The sequence below is a fragment of the Pseudorasbora parva genome, chromosome 7, assembly GCF_024679245.1.
Source record: "Pseudorasbora parva isolate DD20220531a chromosome 7, ASM2467924v1, whole genome shotgun sequence".
Classification (NCBI taxonomy): domain Eukaryota; kingdom Metazoa; phylum Chordata; class Actinopteri; order Cypriniformes; family Gobionidae; genus Pseudorasbora; species Pseudorasbora parva.
This window is the reverse complement of record NC_090178.1, coordinates 14554238-14570777: the sequence shown is the minus strand read 5'-3', so window position 1 is coordinate 14570777 and position 16540 is coordinate 14554238. Positions and strand designations below refer to the sequence as shown.

At 38.2% G+C, this 16540-nt stretch overlaps 1 protein-coding gene across 4 annotated transcripts in view; it reads right to left on the bottom strand.

Moving 5' to 3' along the window:
• The window catches only part of tsnare1 (T-SNARE Domain Containing 1), a 240590-nt gene that overhangs the window by 195215 nt on the left and 28835 nt on the right, over positions 1 to 16540 (bottom strand). The gene's annotated exons all lie outside the window — the stretch shown is intronic.

Here is a 16540-nt window from a genome sequence, read left to right as displayed (position 1 = left end):
AGAAGCAGATCCTTTAAATCCTGTAAGTAGCGAGGAGGGGCCTCCACGAATCGGACTACTTGTTTGTTCAGCACATCCCACAGATGCTCGATTGGATTGAGATCTGGGGAATTTGGAGGAAAAGTCAACACCCTAAGCCCGTTTGTGTGCTCCTCAATCATTCCTTAACTATTTATACTTTGTGAAAGGGCGCATTATCCTGCTGAAAGAGGCCACAGTCGCCAGGGAATACCGTTTCCATGAAAGAGTGTACATGGTCTGCATCAATGCTCACTCAGAGATGTCAAAGTAACATCCACATCGATGGCAGGAGCCAAGGATTCCCAGTAGAACATTGCCCAAAGCATCACACCGCCTCTGCCGGCTTCATTTCTTTAAATAGTGCATCCTGGTGCCATGTGTTCCCCAGGTAAGCAACGTGCATGCACCAGGCCATCCAGACCATGTAAAAGAAAATGTGATTGATCATACCAGGCCACTTTCTTTCATTGCTCCGTGGTCTAGTTCTGAAGCCCACGTGCCCACTGTTCGGTGGTGGACAGGGGTCAGCATGGGCACCCTGAATGGTCTGCGTCTATGCAGTCCCTTACACAACAAATTGTGATGCACTGTGTATTCTGACACATATCTATCAGAACCAGCATTAACTTCTTGAGAAATTTGAGCTACAGTAGCGTGTCTGTTTGATTGGACCACACAGTCCAGCCTTCACTCCCCACGTGCATCAATGAGCCTTAGCCAACCATGACCCAGTTCACCACTGTTCCATCCTTGGACCACTTTTGATAGGTACTAGCCACTGCATACCGGTAATGCCCCGCAAGACCTGCAGTTTTGGAGACGCTCTTACCCAGTCGTCTCTAGCCATCACAATTTGGCCCTTATCAAACTCATCCTTACGCTTGCCCATTTTTCCTGCTTCTAACACATCAACTTTGAGGACAAAATGTTCACTTGCTGCTTAAAGGGTCCTGCACACTGTAGGATTTTTCAAAATCCTTTGCGAATGTTGCTTGTCAGACTGTACGAACATGATCCCCGATGTAAGCCATGTCACACAGTTGGATCTCAGTTGTCATTAATGTCAGACTGTACGATAGTCAAGGCGCTCTAAAAAAGGACGCATGCAAGAAAACTCATCCGGAGTTTTATATCATCAGTCAATGATGCGCTCTGTGACAGTGAGCTGCATTACATGCAGGACTGAAATAGTGGCAAAGATATCTCTAGCTCTCGTTTCGGTCATAGTTTGTCTTGAAAAACCGAGATATTTGCCGGTCGTTGTAGGAGAAGTCACACTGCTGGATTGTGCACCAAATCTTCTGAACCTGCCAGAATTTTGTCTGAGGTAAAATTTGATCGCAGTGGTCATTAATCGGCTGCCGGTGAACATGTCGAACTAACAATCAAAGACTTCAGATTTTAGCCTAGGATCAGATGAATCTTTTAGGAGTTGCAAAATTTGTCTCAAACGGCCAAATCGTGGGCAAAATCGCACAGTGTGCACCCGGCTAAATATATCACACTCACTAACAGGTGCCATGATGAAGAGATGATTAGTGTCATTCACTTCACCTGTATAAATTAAGCTAAATATTTTAACCATTTTTGGCAGCATATCCATGGATTGCTACCATTTGATAGCCTGACATGCCAGACCCACATCAAGATGTTTGGTCTGGAAACTCACCATAGACAGGGCTCAATCCGAGGGGCGGGATAAACGGTTGTCTTTTAAACTCCCTCTGCACGCGATAGGATAGCGCTACAGCAACCAGAGCAACGGAGGTGAAACAGAGCTTGTTGATAGATTAAACATTCACCGTCGGCTAAACTCCGAACACATCTTCCCTTTTTAAGAATGACTTCAGTGCAGTTCTTTGTTCTTTTCGCAGAGCTTAACTCCAAGTCTTCCAGAATCGCAGTCAAAGCTGATTCAAAAGACCGCCGCCGTTCGCCAGTTTCTGTGTTTACTAGAAGCACGCAAACGCAACTCGGCCGTCGTCATTATGGCCCCGCCCGCCGACTCTATACACGATGTGATTGGCTCGTCCAGAGTGAGGGGAATACAGCTCAGAAGGGTATTGAGAGTTCCTAGACGACACTCGTGGGCAGATTAAATTTGCTGCCGCTAGAGTCCGTCTAGATTTCTAGGCTAACCCTTTGATGCATATTGCACACAACAATGGTGGGGGTTGACTAAAATTTACAAAAATAATAACTGTTGGTGTAAATAAATAAACACATTTAAATACATCAGGGGCTGATGTATTTAAAAAAATCTATACGCTGTTCCAGTCAAAAACATGCAATAAAGGAAATGTCTGATAGTTATGTTTGAACTAAGTTAGTCTTAACCCATAAACTCTGACTCGTCAAACTCATGGGCCCTGATGCGCAATTAACAGAGGTGCATATGCTACTTCATCTCTGCACTGGGACTGTTTCACTTACATTCATTAGCAAAGTGCTAAAGGTGTGAACTGATATGGGGCATCTGTGGCACGATTTCACCCCACAGTGACATGTACTTTGCGTGTGTGTAAGTGCGAGCATGAATTAAACCCCTTGTGACATAGTTACACTACTCACGGCATGAATCAGTCCTCGCGAACGACTCAGTCCTCTCCACTGGCCGTTCACATCCGTAAGAAGTTTGTGAGGGGTGTGTTACATGGTTAAAAAGGTTAAAGAACGTATCGGATAAGTGTCTGTCGACCCCCTCAACCTCAGCACAGGGTGTACAGCGAGATAAACGGAATCGCCTACATTGCCATCAAGTCACATATACAGCATCATGTCTTCATCTGAATCATGCATGATACATACAGAAAGGCAGTTCAATCATTTTTACCAAGAGGTGAAATTAAAGGAATAATTATGTCATTATTCACACACGTCATAGAAGGATAAACTAAAAGTGACAAAAAAAAATAAAAAAAGTTGGCGAGCTGGTTAAATAAATGAATAGAGAGCCAAATAAATCTATTATATTATTTTAGTAGCTGGTACACCCATGAACTGGCCAGTTTTATATAGCACTCAAAAAAGTTTTAAATAGTTTGCTAAAATGTCCAATAATAATAATAATTTGCTTGTTAATAATAACAGCAATAATGATATTGTTAATAATAATGATGATGATGATGATGATGATGATGATGATGATGATGATGATGATGATGATGATGATGATGATGAAGATGAAGATGATGATTTCAGTAGTCAAGAAGATTGTGTGCTATAATTTAAGTTTCCATGTAATAACTACTTAAATTTTATTCTTTTTCATGGAATTATGGCTTCAGAAAACTTGAAATATACAACACGGGTCATATGGACATTTACAGTATAATAATTTTAAGGTGCTTTTTTGACATTTTGACAGCCCTAATACTTATTAACTTGCATTATACTGAAAATAGATTCAGTTCAAGTCAAGATGTTCTTATAAAAAAAAGAAAGGAAAAAATATCGACCTTTTAAGTTCCATGGAAGAAAGAAAATTATAGTTTGCAATGACATGAGGGCTAGTAAATGACAGTTTTAACGTTGGGGTGAAATACGCCTTTTAAGTGCAAAAAAAAAAAAAAAAAAAAAAACTTTGCCAAGTTTTAGACATTTCATATGATTAAACGTTTATTATTAGGCATTTCTGTGGATCCAGGCAAGATTTGCATGCAAATCTATAAAAGTACAGAAGAAAGTGTGAGGACCTGTGGAGATAATGACAGATGTCTCAGCTGAAAAGATTCTGTTGTTTCTGAAGTAGAAAGTAAAGGTGGGCGAGGTGGCCAAGCCTGCGGGAGGAATGAGATGGAAGATGAAATTTGCCGGGCCACGTGGCCAAATAATCCGATTAATTTCCATAGAGCGGGAAGATTAATTACTTTTGGCAGCAATAAAACATTTCGGTGCTTCTTGATTTCGAGCCCAGACAGTGATTTGCTCATGCTCACTCAGATCCTAGGATATATTTACTTTGACTATTTTTGTTTTGACTATATTTGACAAAAAAAAAATTAAAAAAAAAAAAAAAATTAAAAAAAAAAAAAAAAATATATATATATATATATATATATATATATATATATATATATATATATATATATATATATATATATATATATATATATATTCTTCTGTGCTAGCTTGCGCAGTTCACGGAAATGAGGTCAAATTTTAGTGTTGGTATTGTTGGTTATTTCTCATTTAAAGGGATGGTTCACCCAAACCTGTATGAATTTATTTCTTCTGCTGAACACAAATGAAGATATTTGAAGACAGGTAACCAAGCGAATGATGGGCCCCATTGACTTATAAAGTATTTACAATGGAAGTCAATGAGGCTTGTCATCAAAATATAATCTTTTGTGTTCAACAGAATACAAAAAGGTCATACAGGTTTGGAACTTGGAAGTTGAGGGTCAGTAAATGATGACAGAATTTTCACTTTTGGGTGAACTATCCCTTTAATTCAACTTTGAGACATGACGACATTCCTATTTCAAACCAAATAAGATCTAGCCTGACAAGCCAGACCCACATCAAGATGTTTGGTCTGGAAACTCACCATAGACAGGGCTCAATCTGAGAGGCGGGATAAACGGTTGTCTTTCAAACTCCCTCTGCACGCGATAGAATAGCGCTACCACCAACCAGAGCAACGTGAAGCAGAGCTCGTTGATAAATTAAACATTCACCGTATCCGGTCAGCAAAACTCTGAACACATCTTCCCTTCTTAAGAATGACTTCAGTGCCGTTCCTTGTTCTTTTCTCAGAGAAAAGCTTAACTCCAAGTCTTCCAGAATCGCCGTCAAAGCTGATCGAAAGACCGCCGTTCGCCAGTTTCTGTGTTTACTATAGCACGCAAGCGCAACTCTGCTGTCATTATGTTAAGCCCCGCCCACCGACTCTTTACACGATGTGATTGGCCCGACCAGAGTTTGGCCTTTACAGCTCAGAAGTGTATTGAGAGTTTCTAGACGACACTCGCGGCGGATTAGATTTGCTGCCGCTAGGGTGTATCTAAATTTCTAGGCTAAATAAGATCCGCTTTCGACTAACAATGCTTTTGAATCCCAAAACCTGTAATTACTGTATAAGAGAACAGCTTGTGACCATTGGTAAAAACAATATGTTAAAAGAAGTATCGGTATCTGAGTTCTGTTAAACCTTTCCAGCCTTTGTCTGATGTCACAAAGACTTCCATCATGAGTGGATGGAATGGGCTATGCTTTGACTGACAGGTCACTCATATATGAAACACAGCGGTTGATTAACTCAGGTTGATCAGTCTGTCACTCACAATTAGACAGCTGTCTGTTCCTCTCCTAATCATGTGACTGGACAGGAAGGGGCAGAAGGACATGGCCAACTGTCATTATAAAATCTACTGGAGCACAGTGTTTCGGGATGTAATGAATATATGGCGTAAAAGAAGATGTTATGTAGATACCATGTTACCTAATCAATGTAGCATGTATATCATATGCAAATATTCTGGAGTATTTTTTTTTTTACATTTAGCATCTTGTGATATTGTTTTATTTCAAAAGTCAATCCACAATTTTTTTTTGAAAATAAAATAAAATAAAACCTGTACAATGTGCAATAAATGTAATATAACTACATTTGCTGATAATGATATGGAAGCCATTAAAAGCAAGAAAAAAAAAAAAAAAAAAGAACTTGAAGAGCTGGAATGCTGTACAAGTGACCCGTAATAATTGTATTAATAGTTTTCTGAACAAAAGATACAATTGAGGTCAATTATGGATCCAACATCACATATTACATAATGTAATGTGGTAATTAAGAAAAAAATCGCTCTGAAAAGAGAAACCGAGAGAGACACCGAGCGAGTGAATGAGAGAGAGTGTGTGTGTGCGTGAGTGTGTTTCATTTTTCGGGGACACTCCTTGTGCTTGTTAGATACATTTAGATCAAATGAACAGACAGCTAAATAAATAAATTCAATTTAATATTTTAACATATTGGACTGGCCACAAATTTGATTTAATTTTTGATGTATTGCACACAAAAATGTGAATGTTCCTTAAAATGTCCAATAATAATAATAATAATAATAATAATAATAATAATAATAATAATAATAATAATAATAATAATAATAATAATAATAATAATAATAATAATATGATGATGATGATGATGATGATGATGATGATTCATTATTATTATTAATTATTATAATGATAATAATACAAATACATTCATTTAGTACTAATTTGTATTAGTAGTGGTATATATTATATGCAAATAAGAACAATAATAATAATAATAATAATAATAATAATAATAATAATAATAATAATAATAATAATAATAATAATAATAATAATAATACATTATTTTAATTATAACTCTTAGTATTAATATTACTATTTTATTGTCTATGTGAAAAATAAATAAAATAATAAGTATGTCCATATGTAATAAATTATTAATACCATGTTATTGCTATATATGATTTTTTTTATTGTTACGATATAACAGTAATAATTACATACACTATAATAATAATAATAATAATAATAATAATAATAATAATAATAATAATAATAATAATAATAATAATAATAATAATAATAATAATACAGAACTACATAGATTTCTTTAACATGGAGTTTTCAGCTTAAGTGATTGGGTAAAAAAAAAAAAATCTGCCTGTGGAAATGAGCGATCATTAGCAATGATGCCAATTTTCAAATACAGCAATGCACCAGATGAGCATCTGCCAATGAAATGGGATCTTTCTTCAGGTTTTATAGACCTCATGGCTGTAGGTCATTATAAAGTAAAGGCAGTTCATTATTAAATGAACATAAAAAAGGATAAAATGTAAGAATGTAACAAAAATGTCTTATTCTTAAAACATCTTATTGAAAAAAAGGCATCTGCAAAAGGGAAGAGCTCACATTGTATTAAGACCTTGAAAGAAGGTGATTTGAGGTGAGAAACAGAAAGCGAGAAGCCGGGAAAGGAAGGAGGGGGGCATATGTGTCATCCCACAGCTGCCATTGAGGTGTCTTGTGTCTCTTTTTGTGTGTGTGGTGAGTACGTGTGGGAGAGCGAGTTTGTCAATGCGTGTTATCGGGGGAGGCGGTTGGAAGTGGGCCGGCAATAAATACAGCCATCAGTGGCCGTGCAGGATTGTGGGCCGACAGGGGGCCGACAGAACGCTTCATCACTTCCTCTCATTCTGAATTTGTCCCCTCACTCCACTCCCCGTCTCCCATTATCACCACAGAGAGGCTTAGCACAGCACGAGAGCACAGTCACAAAGCGGAACAGCCATCGCTGTCACATGGCCTGCTTATTCCACACACACAGCAACAGCGTGCCGACCTGTGTGTGCAGACCACGTCATTCATAGAGTTCGTAAACATCAGCCGTGCACAGTCTCAAAGGCTGTAATCCATATTTTTGAGTGATTTACAGGCATTAAGGATGTCAGACCAGTCACTCTCAATCTGCCCAAACACTCTATATGGCTACATTCGCCCAGCCAGTGTTTGGGATTGACCGCATTTTCTAACAAGTTTGACTGCTGCATTTTTCAGTAGCAAGGCCAGCTGTTGCAAAAATAGCTTTTCTTTTCAGGAAACGAGCAACAAGCTTTTTTTTCCGTGAACTGTAGTGTTGTAGCACAGTGGTGAATGCTTTAAAATATCAACTTCCCCACCGTTTTATCAAAATGCAATGGTGTTTACATATTAAAACATACGTGACCAGTCACAGAAAGTAGGGACACAAGTCGGTTCTGGGGCATTTTGAGTTATTCACAGATTCTGAAAGTGTAGTCTCCACGCTTTCCAACGATGTGTAACACATGGAAATCTGATAATATTTGGAGAAGTTGTGTCCATCTGAATGTAGGCATTTAGAAAAGTTTAAACGAGAGAAAACAGCCTCTAAAGTTTTGCAGTTCTCACCTGTTCTCACTTGCTGGGAGTGACAATAGGGCTCATTTACATCTCATTTAGATAAGCCATACCCCCTGTAAATCTGCATGGTTGCTAGTAACGACAGACGCAACGGGAAAAATCGGACCGCATACTATTAATAATAAAGGATAACAAATGCTAACATTATCTAAAAGCCCATTATAGTAATAGGGGGTTTTGGCAAGTGATAAGATGCTAACGATTACAATTAAAACGACAATAAGAACAACAAGTAGGTATGGGAAGGTCTAAACATGAGATAACGTGTGTGTTCTTAGAATGAACACAAAACTACAAACTTTGGTGTTTATGGAAACACACCCCATAAGAAACAGAAAAGTATTCTTGCAAATCTCGTTGCCTCCAATGAAATAATTCGTTCGGGCACACATTCTGTTTACCGGGGTCTTTTTAGTAGATGTACTGTGCGTCTGTTTGAAGGGGATGAAGATAGAGGAATGGGTAAAGTCTGTAACTGAGGCTATAGTGTAGGGGTAAGGCGGATGTCATTAAGTTTTGACGCAAATCGATCAGAGGTTTGAATCCGCCTTTTGCCACACTCTCTAAACGAGAAACACTTATTAATAAACACATGTTAGATGCTTTAATTCCACTTTTCTAATATTTTCTCGATTCTTTTTGAAAATAAATGCCTTTCCGATCTGATATGTGATGGGGAAAGGGAGTAGACAGACGGTGGCAAAAGGCAGATTCGAACCTCTAATCGATTTGCGTCAAAACTTGATGACATGCGCCTTACCCCTACACTATAGCCACGATTACAGATTTGACCAAATTCTCTGTCTTTATCCCCGTCAAATGTTACTATCAGTATAGCCTCTGATTTCTTACGGTCCAACTCGTCTGACGCCAGTCTGATACATTCTTCCTCTTCTTTATCTTTGCTCAGTTGTAGATTAGGGTATTATTCAGTCTTATTATGCCGCTTTCATCATCGCTTAGATCATCTCTACAGCCGGCCAGAGCGCTGCATAAATAATTAGCCACGCGTTCCTTGGAGGGCGGGGCAAGAACAAAAGCCAGTATGGAAATACACAGACAAAACAAGGCGATTTCAACCTCAAAATATACGCTTTTAAATATACCATTAATGCCATCTCAAACACGGAGAGGCTTCTTCGTGATTTCAACTAACAGATTCTGCAAAAAAGTGAAAATCACTTAATTAAAAAAAAAAAAAAAAAAAAAGCTTCTTTCTCGAAAGTAGAGCTGCCGACTTGTGTCCTTGGTTTCCGTGACGGGTCACATATATTACCTATAGTGCTTTTCAGTATTGTAGTAAACAAAAGCACAAAATACCATTTTTTGTGATTTCCACCTGGATTTGGCCTACCCAATCTGAAAAGCTTCCCATACATACATACAGTGGTCTAAGTTCGAAACCATTTGAAGTTACATAAAACACTACTAAAAGTGATAAACACGTAAGTATATATTGTCTAAGCTGTAATAACAGCTTAGAGTCCGACTCAGACGCCAGCAAGGTGGAGGTGGAGTACTGGTTTGGGCTGGTATCATCAAAGATGAGCTTGTGGGGCCTTTTTGGGTTGAGGATGGAGTCAAGCTTAACTCCCAGTCCTACTGCCAGTTTCCGGAAGACACCTTCTTCAAGCAGTGGTACAGGAAGAAGTCTGCATCCTTCAAGAAAAACATGATTTTCATGCAGGACAATGCTCCATCACACTCGTCCAAGTACTCCACAGCGTGGCTGGCAAGAAAGGGTATAAAAGAAGAAAATCTAATGATATGGCCTCCTTGTTCACCTGATCTGAACCCCATTGAGAACCTGTGGTCCATCATCAAATGTGCGATTTACAAGGAGGGAAAACAGTACACCTCTCTGAACAGTGTCTGGGAGGCTGTGGTTGCTGCTGCACGCAATGTTGATGGTGAACAGATCAAAACACTGACAGAATCCATGGATGGCAGGCTTTTGAGTGTCCTTGCAAAGAAAGGTGGCTATATTGGTCACAGATTTGTTTTTGTTTGGTTTTTGAATGTCAGAAATGTATATTTGTGAATGTTGAGATGTTATATTGGTTTCACTGGTAAAAATAAATAATTGAAATGGGTATAAATTTGTTTTTTGTTAAGTTGCCTAATAATTATGCACAGTAATAGTCACCTGCACACACAGATATCCCCCTAAAATAGCTAAAACTAAAAACTAAAACTTCCAAAAATATTCAGCTTTGATATTAATGAGTTTTTTGTGTTCATTGAGAACATGGTTGTTGTTCAATAATAAAATTAATCCTCAAAAATTCAACTTGCCTAATATTTCTGCACTCCCTGTAGATGACCAAATCTTCATGCATCTCTTATAGGGAGGTGTTCCGATTCTAAAGCATTCTTGCGTATGTTTGACGTGACTTCCTCAACAACATGCCCAAATGGATTTTATGGACAATGAGAAAATCTGCAGAACTCCATGAAATGGATTTAGATATGGTTAAATGGAAGTAAAGGCCACACTGCCCACAACAAACACCATTAAAAAATGATTTGATGGCTGGGATTGTTAGAGCAGTGTGAAAATTATGTCTGTCACACATTCTAAATCTAACATCTTTAATATTTAAAATGCTGGTGTTTGTTGGGGCAGTATAACCTAGTATTAAAAGTAGAGGGAACAGTGAAAATGTGAAATTAGGCTACTTTTAAATTGTAACATAGATATGTATCTATGTATATTTTAATGTTATTAGAATAAATAAAATATTTTTGACAAATTTACTTTGTCATGGGACAACATTTACAATTATTTTGGCTTAAGATGGCCCCTATACTTAGAGCTTTTTAATATAAATTAATATAAACACCTACAAATAAAATGCATTTTGCAAATTATTTTAACAGTTGAATAACCAATGAGAGACAAAGCAGAATCCCAGTAAGCCCGATTAAAGCAACAATATGTACGTTTTTGCCACTAGAGGTGGCTTATTCAAAACAAAGGCGCCTTGATGACGCCTTGATTTTGTGGAGCTTTTATTATGCCGATTAAGACAAGCATTTCCACTTTTCCAGTTATGCGTATGTGGGGTAACACAGTGCTGTTTTATCATATTAGATACATTATTTGAGTGTGTTGAAAGTTATTTCTATCAGGACCACTATTGTCAAAGATGATTGATTGACTATTAGCACATAGTTTGTATTGGCGGTATGATTCCGTTCTGGGCAAGGACTCCCTTCGCATCCATGCAGCCTATGGATAAGAGCAGGGAGAGCAGCAATAACGCTCCTTAGGGTAAACAGAACAGAACCAACATAATGTATTGCAGATGTCATTAATGTTAATATTAAATGTACAAAATAATTCTGAAATTTAGTCTGATTCATAGGGAAACAAAATACCAAATCCTGACTGGACGAGAGGTGGAGCTAGGGATGGAGGAGGATAAGCTCTGGAGAAATGTGATAGCTGCTGATAGTACTAAAGGAGCTTATATATATATAGATAGATAGATAGATAGATAGATAGATAGATAGATAGATAGATAGATAGATAGATAGATAGATAGATAGATAGATAGATAGATAGATAGATAGATAGATAGATAGATAGATAGATAGATAGATAGACAGATAGATCTTTCTTTATATTGAAGGGGGGAGTGGGCCGACACCCTTGCCTCTTCATCATATGCATCTTCATCATATGCATCTTATCCTTTTGAATGATTTTTAATAACCTCATGAATTAAATAATCAGTTATTATCCTTTCACAATAATGAATTATATTGAAAATCAATTTTATTTGATCATTAATACATTTAACTATTATTTAATATGATTTTGACTCTATGTCTGCTGTATGGTTTCTAAGTTGCTTTCCAGAGACGGTCTGACAAAGACAGTCTGTGCCCTGACATAGATAGCCTGACCTCTATCTCTGGGTCCTGACCAACAGGACCTTGGAGAGAAAGTTAGAACTTCCAAGAGGTGAATCCTGCCTGTTGTTAGTAACCCCAGGACAGGATGGGGTGGGAGGATTTGAGTCTCCCAATTGTGATTTCTTCCCATTTATATAGTGTGATTTTTCCCATTGACAGAAGTACATTTTTGTCTTTATATTTCTTTATATTTCTTTATAGAATGAGTAGATGATATTAGTCATACTTTTCTTTCTGGAGATTGTTTGTCATGTGGTGTTGATATCTTGTTCTGTTGATATGCTCACTGCTGCGCTAACCTTGGAGGAGAGATGTGCCCTAGAGTCTTGTGTGTGTGTGTGTTACATGTTCTGTGCAGGTCTATGGAATGGATTGGACCGCTTTTCTCACACCCTAGACCTCTTGGCGTCTTTCTAGGACTCCCCTGAAGTCAACACTACCCCAATCTTGGGGTTGTCTGATGTATACATCCTGATTAACAACAACAACATCTCCTATCTATTCTCGTGTGACACATTGTTTAGACTTTATGCCAATCAGTAATATTCCACGTGTTTGTAATGATGTAAATCATGCCCTTGAAATTGGTATAACTGGTGTGGTAATTTTGTGTAGAGTAGAGTCTGGCCTGACACCGCCCTGAGAGACTCTGAAGCTGACTCTACTGATGAAACTGCAAACTATTCTTCAGTAAAATTCTCTCCGATGATTGAACATCCTGACTCCTGGTCTTCATTTTGCATATCTGGTCTATGGGTCAAAACTGTAACCCCTATGTAACACGGGTTAGAATCCTGCTATGTGAGAAACAGGAAGAAAAGAATATAATTTCTAAATAATTATAATTCTAACAAACCACAAAGAATAAATATAAAGTTGTTTAAAGTCATTGCAGTTTAATATAATAATAAAATAAATAATAAAATGACTAAATGTTGAAATGATATATTCAGTTCAAACTGCGACCGTGTGTGACGTCATAGAGACGAGACGCGGAAGCAGTGAGAAGCGCACGCATTGCTGATCGCGAGAGAGCGAGCGAAAAGAAATGAGATCAATCTAAGGCAAATATCTAAATAATCCTTTCTAATATCCGAATAATATGATATATATTATGTTGTAGACCTGTTATTTGATTATATTGGGTTATTTTTAGAACGAGATTGTTGATATTTCCACTGATGTGACGATCGCTGATTGAACTGCTGTTAAATCCAATGCGGGTGGTAAATGCACATGAAACCCCCCGGATTTGGTGAGTTTTTAGGTAATATTGTTCACTTTACTAAAAAAACTAAATGTTATATTTGTTTATTGAAGGTTTGAAGTGTTTCTAAAGTGTTTAAAGTGTGTAACAGTCACGGAAGAAATGTGAAAGGTGATAAAATATTCCATTTAACCATTTAAATGTTATATGGTGCAAAATTACATATTCTGGTATGTTATACATGTCATGCCTAGAGGAAAAATTTGTATTTTAATACTATTTTCATACATATGGATGGTTGATTGATGAATGTAAAGCATGTATTGCGTTGTTCTAAAAGAAATAGTGTGTAAATGGTTATGATGCTTAAGACGCTGTTTGTGTGAACAGGTCAGGTTTTTAGTGAGATTGGAACCCTTTAACACCGAGATGGCGAGCCTACCCAACCCGAACCACAGTAACTTGAGGGAAACGCAAGCAGAGGATTCCGGTAGCACCTTCTACTAAGCAGGTGGAACCCATTTTTCATTGCGTACATTCTGATCGGAGGGATCAGACCTTTTCCTTGACGGTGATCATTTTTTGCACTATTGACTGTCGCAATACAACTCTTCTACATCAAGAGACTTTGCACACACTAACATATTTTTTGCACTTTGCGTGACAGCGAACATTTCAATTGAGTTTTGATTTTTATATTTTTGAAGAATTTAATTGTTTTAAATTGTCTTGATTTGTCTAATGTGATTTGATGTAATTTATTTTCCTTATATTTTGTTTTAATTTGGGTTAATCATTTTTATGAGTGGGAATTAAAAGGAGTGAAAAGAACTAAAATCCCAAAATAACAAAAGCTCTTATTAAACTAAAAGTCGGTGAATCTAAATATCTATAAACTAAAATTAGAAACTAAACAACTAAAATATAGCAAAATACTAGAAGTAAACAGGAGAAAGCTATTTAAATAGTGAACAGAGCTCAAAAGATATCTAAAAGAACAACAAGGGATTAAAGAGAACAATTGTTTCATTTAATTTTATTTTTATTATTTCATTGTTGTGATTGTGTTACATTTGCTTTTATATATTTTTTGCACCAATCAAAATACATACTTACTTTCGTTGCCTGTGTCTCGAGTGCCTTGATTCTTACCCTCCTGTAAACGAACCTAGACACTGGTCCAATATCAGGTGCTTAGAGAGACCTGTCACTGTAGCATAGCCACCAAACTAAAGTGTTACAGAAGTGGCGAGCCAGCAGCCAGGAGTGGTATAGTTGTACATTTTTAAAGGCACAAAAAAATCAAACAAAGTGGTGCAAATAGAGAGTCAAAATGGAAGTAATTGAGGTTGAAAACGTTGTAGTTGAAAACGCAGTGCTAATTAGTGGACTGACCAACACAGAAATTGACGAAGATTTAACTGACTTCCTGAATAAATATGGTAGTATCCGTAGACACCTTACCATAGACGATCCCAAATCGCCTTACCCAACTTGGAGGAAACTTTTTCAGCACTTCGAGGTTCAAAATGGTTCTCGGTGCTCGATCTCAAATCTGGGTATTACCAGATCGAACTAGAAGAGAAAGACAAACCCAAGACCGCTTTCGTATGCCCATTAGGTTTTTGGGAGTTTAATAGGATGCCCCAAGGTATCACGAACGCTCCCAGCACATTCCAAAGGCTGATGGAGAAATGCATGGGTGACATCAACCTCTCAGAAGTCCTAGTGTTCTTGGATGATTTGATTATCTTCTCAGATACCCTAGAAGAGCACGAAAGACGTCTTCTTCATGTCTTAGGACGGTTGAAAGATTATGGTTTAAAGCTTTCCTTGGAGAAGTGCAAGTTTTTCCAGACGTCAGTAAAATATCTTGGTCACATCGTCTCAGAAAATGGTGTAGAGACAGATCCCCAGAAAATAGAAGCCATCAAGACCTGGCCAAGTCCGAAAAACTTAAAAGAGTTGCGTTCCTTTCTGGGTTTCTCTGGTTATTACCGACGATTTATCAAGGACTATGCAAAAATGGTGAAGCCGTTGAATGGACTAACTGTAGGATATCCTCCGCTTCAGAAAAGCTACAGGACGAAAAGTAATGAAAAGACTTACCTTGATCCCAAAGTACCTTTTGGAGGACGATGGACTACCGACTGTCAGCAAGCATTCGAAACACTCATCTCAAAACTCACCGAAGCACCAGTGTTAGGATTCGCCGATCCTGGGTTACCGTATGTACTACATACAGACGCGAGCACCACCGGACTAGGTGCAGCGCTCTATCAAGAGCAAGAGGGAGTGCTACGAGTAATTGCATACGCCAGTCGAGGGCTGTCAAGAAGTGAAGCCCGGTATCCTGCTCACAAGCTGGAATTCCTAGCCTTGAAGTGGGCAGTTACGGAGAAGTTTTGCGACTACCTTTATGGGAGTAGTTTCAAGGTGATTACAGACAGCAACCCCCTCACTTATGTCTTAACTTCAGCCAAGTTAGATGCAACAAGCTATAGGTGGTTGTCTGCTTTATCCACCTTTTCCTTTACTCTCCATTATCGACCTGGTAAGAACAATCTTGATGCGGATGCACTTTCAAGACGACCTCATGGTGATCCAGTAAATGATCCTACATCTCAAAAGGAGCAAGATCGTATACGCCAGTTTACCTTGTACCATTCACCTGAAACGGCCAATTCCATCTCAGTTTCCAATGATGCAATTCAAGCAGTCTGTGAGAAACATTCCTTATGTCAAGTAGGTGACAGTATCACTCTGGTTGAGTCCCTTTCCATGAGTACTGATGCAATTCCTGAAGATTACGAGCAAATGGAAGGATTGCCCGTTGTTCCCTGTATGTCAGAACAGGAATTGAAAGGAGAACAGAGAAATGATCCAGCCATGCGGGAAATAATCCTTCAATTAGAGTCAGGATATACTGTCTTACCTATATTAAGACGTGAGCTTCCAGAACTTCCTTTCCTGTTGAGAGAATGGAAAAGACTTGAGTTAAGGGATGGTGTTCTCTATCGCAAAAGAGCCGTTGGAGACTGTACCACTTACCAGCTTGTTCTACCACCTCACTTAAGAGCCATGATCATGGAGAGTCTACATGATAATATGGGTCACATGGGAATAGAACGGACCCTCGATCTCATCCGGTCCCGATTCTATTGGCCCAGAATGGCCATGGATGTAGAAAACAAAGTCAAGACCTGTAATCGCTGTGTGTGTAGAAAAACACTACCAGAAAGAGCCGCTCCTCTAATGAATATTCAGGTTACCCGGCCACTAGAGTTAGTGTGCATGGACTTTTTGTCGTTGGAACCCGACCGTAGCAACACCAAAGACATCTTGGTGATAACAGACTTCTTCACCAAGTATGCGGTCGCAATTCCCACCTCAAACCAAAAAGCCCGAACAGTTGCAAAAACTCTGTGGGAAAACTTTATA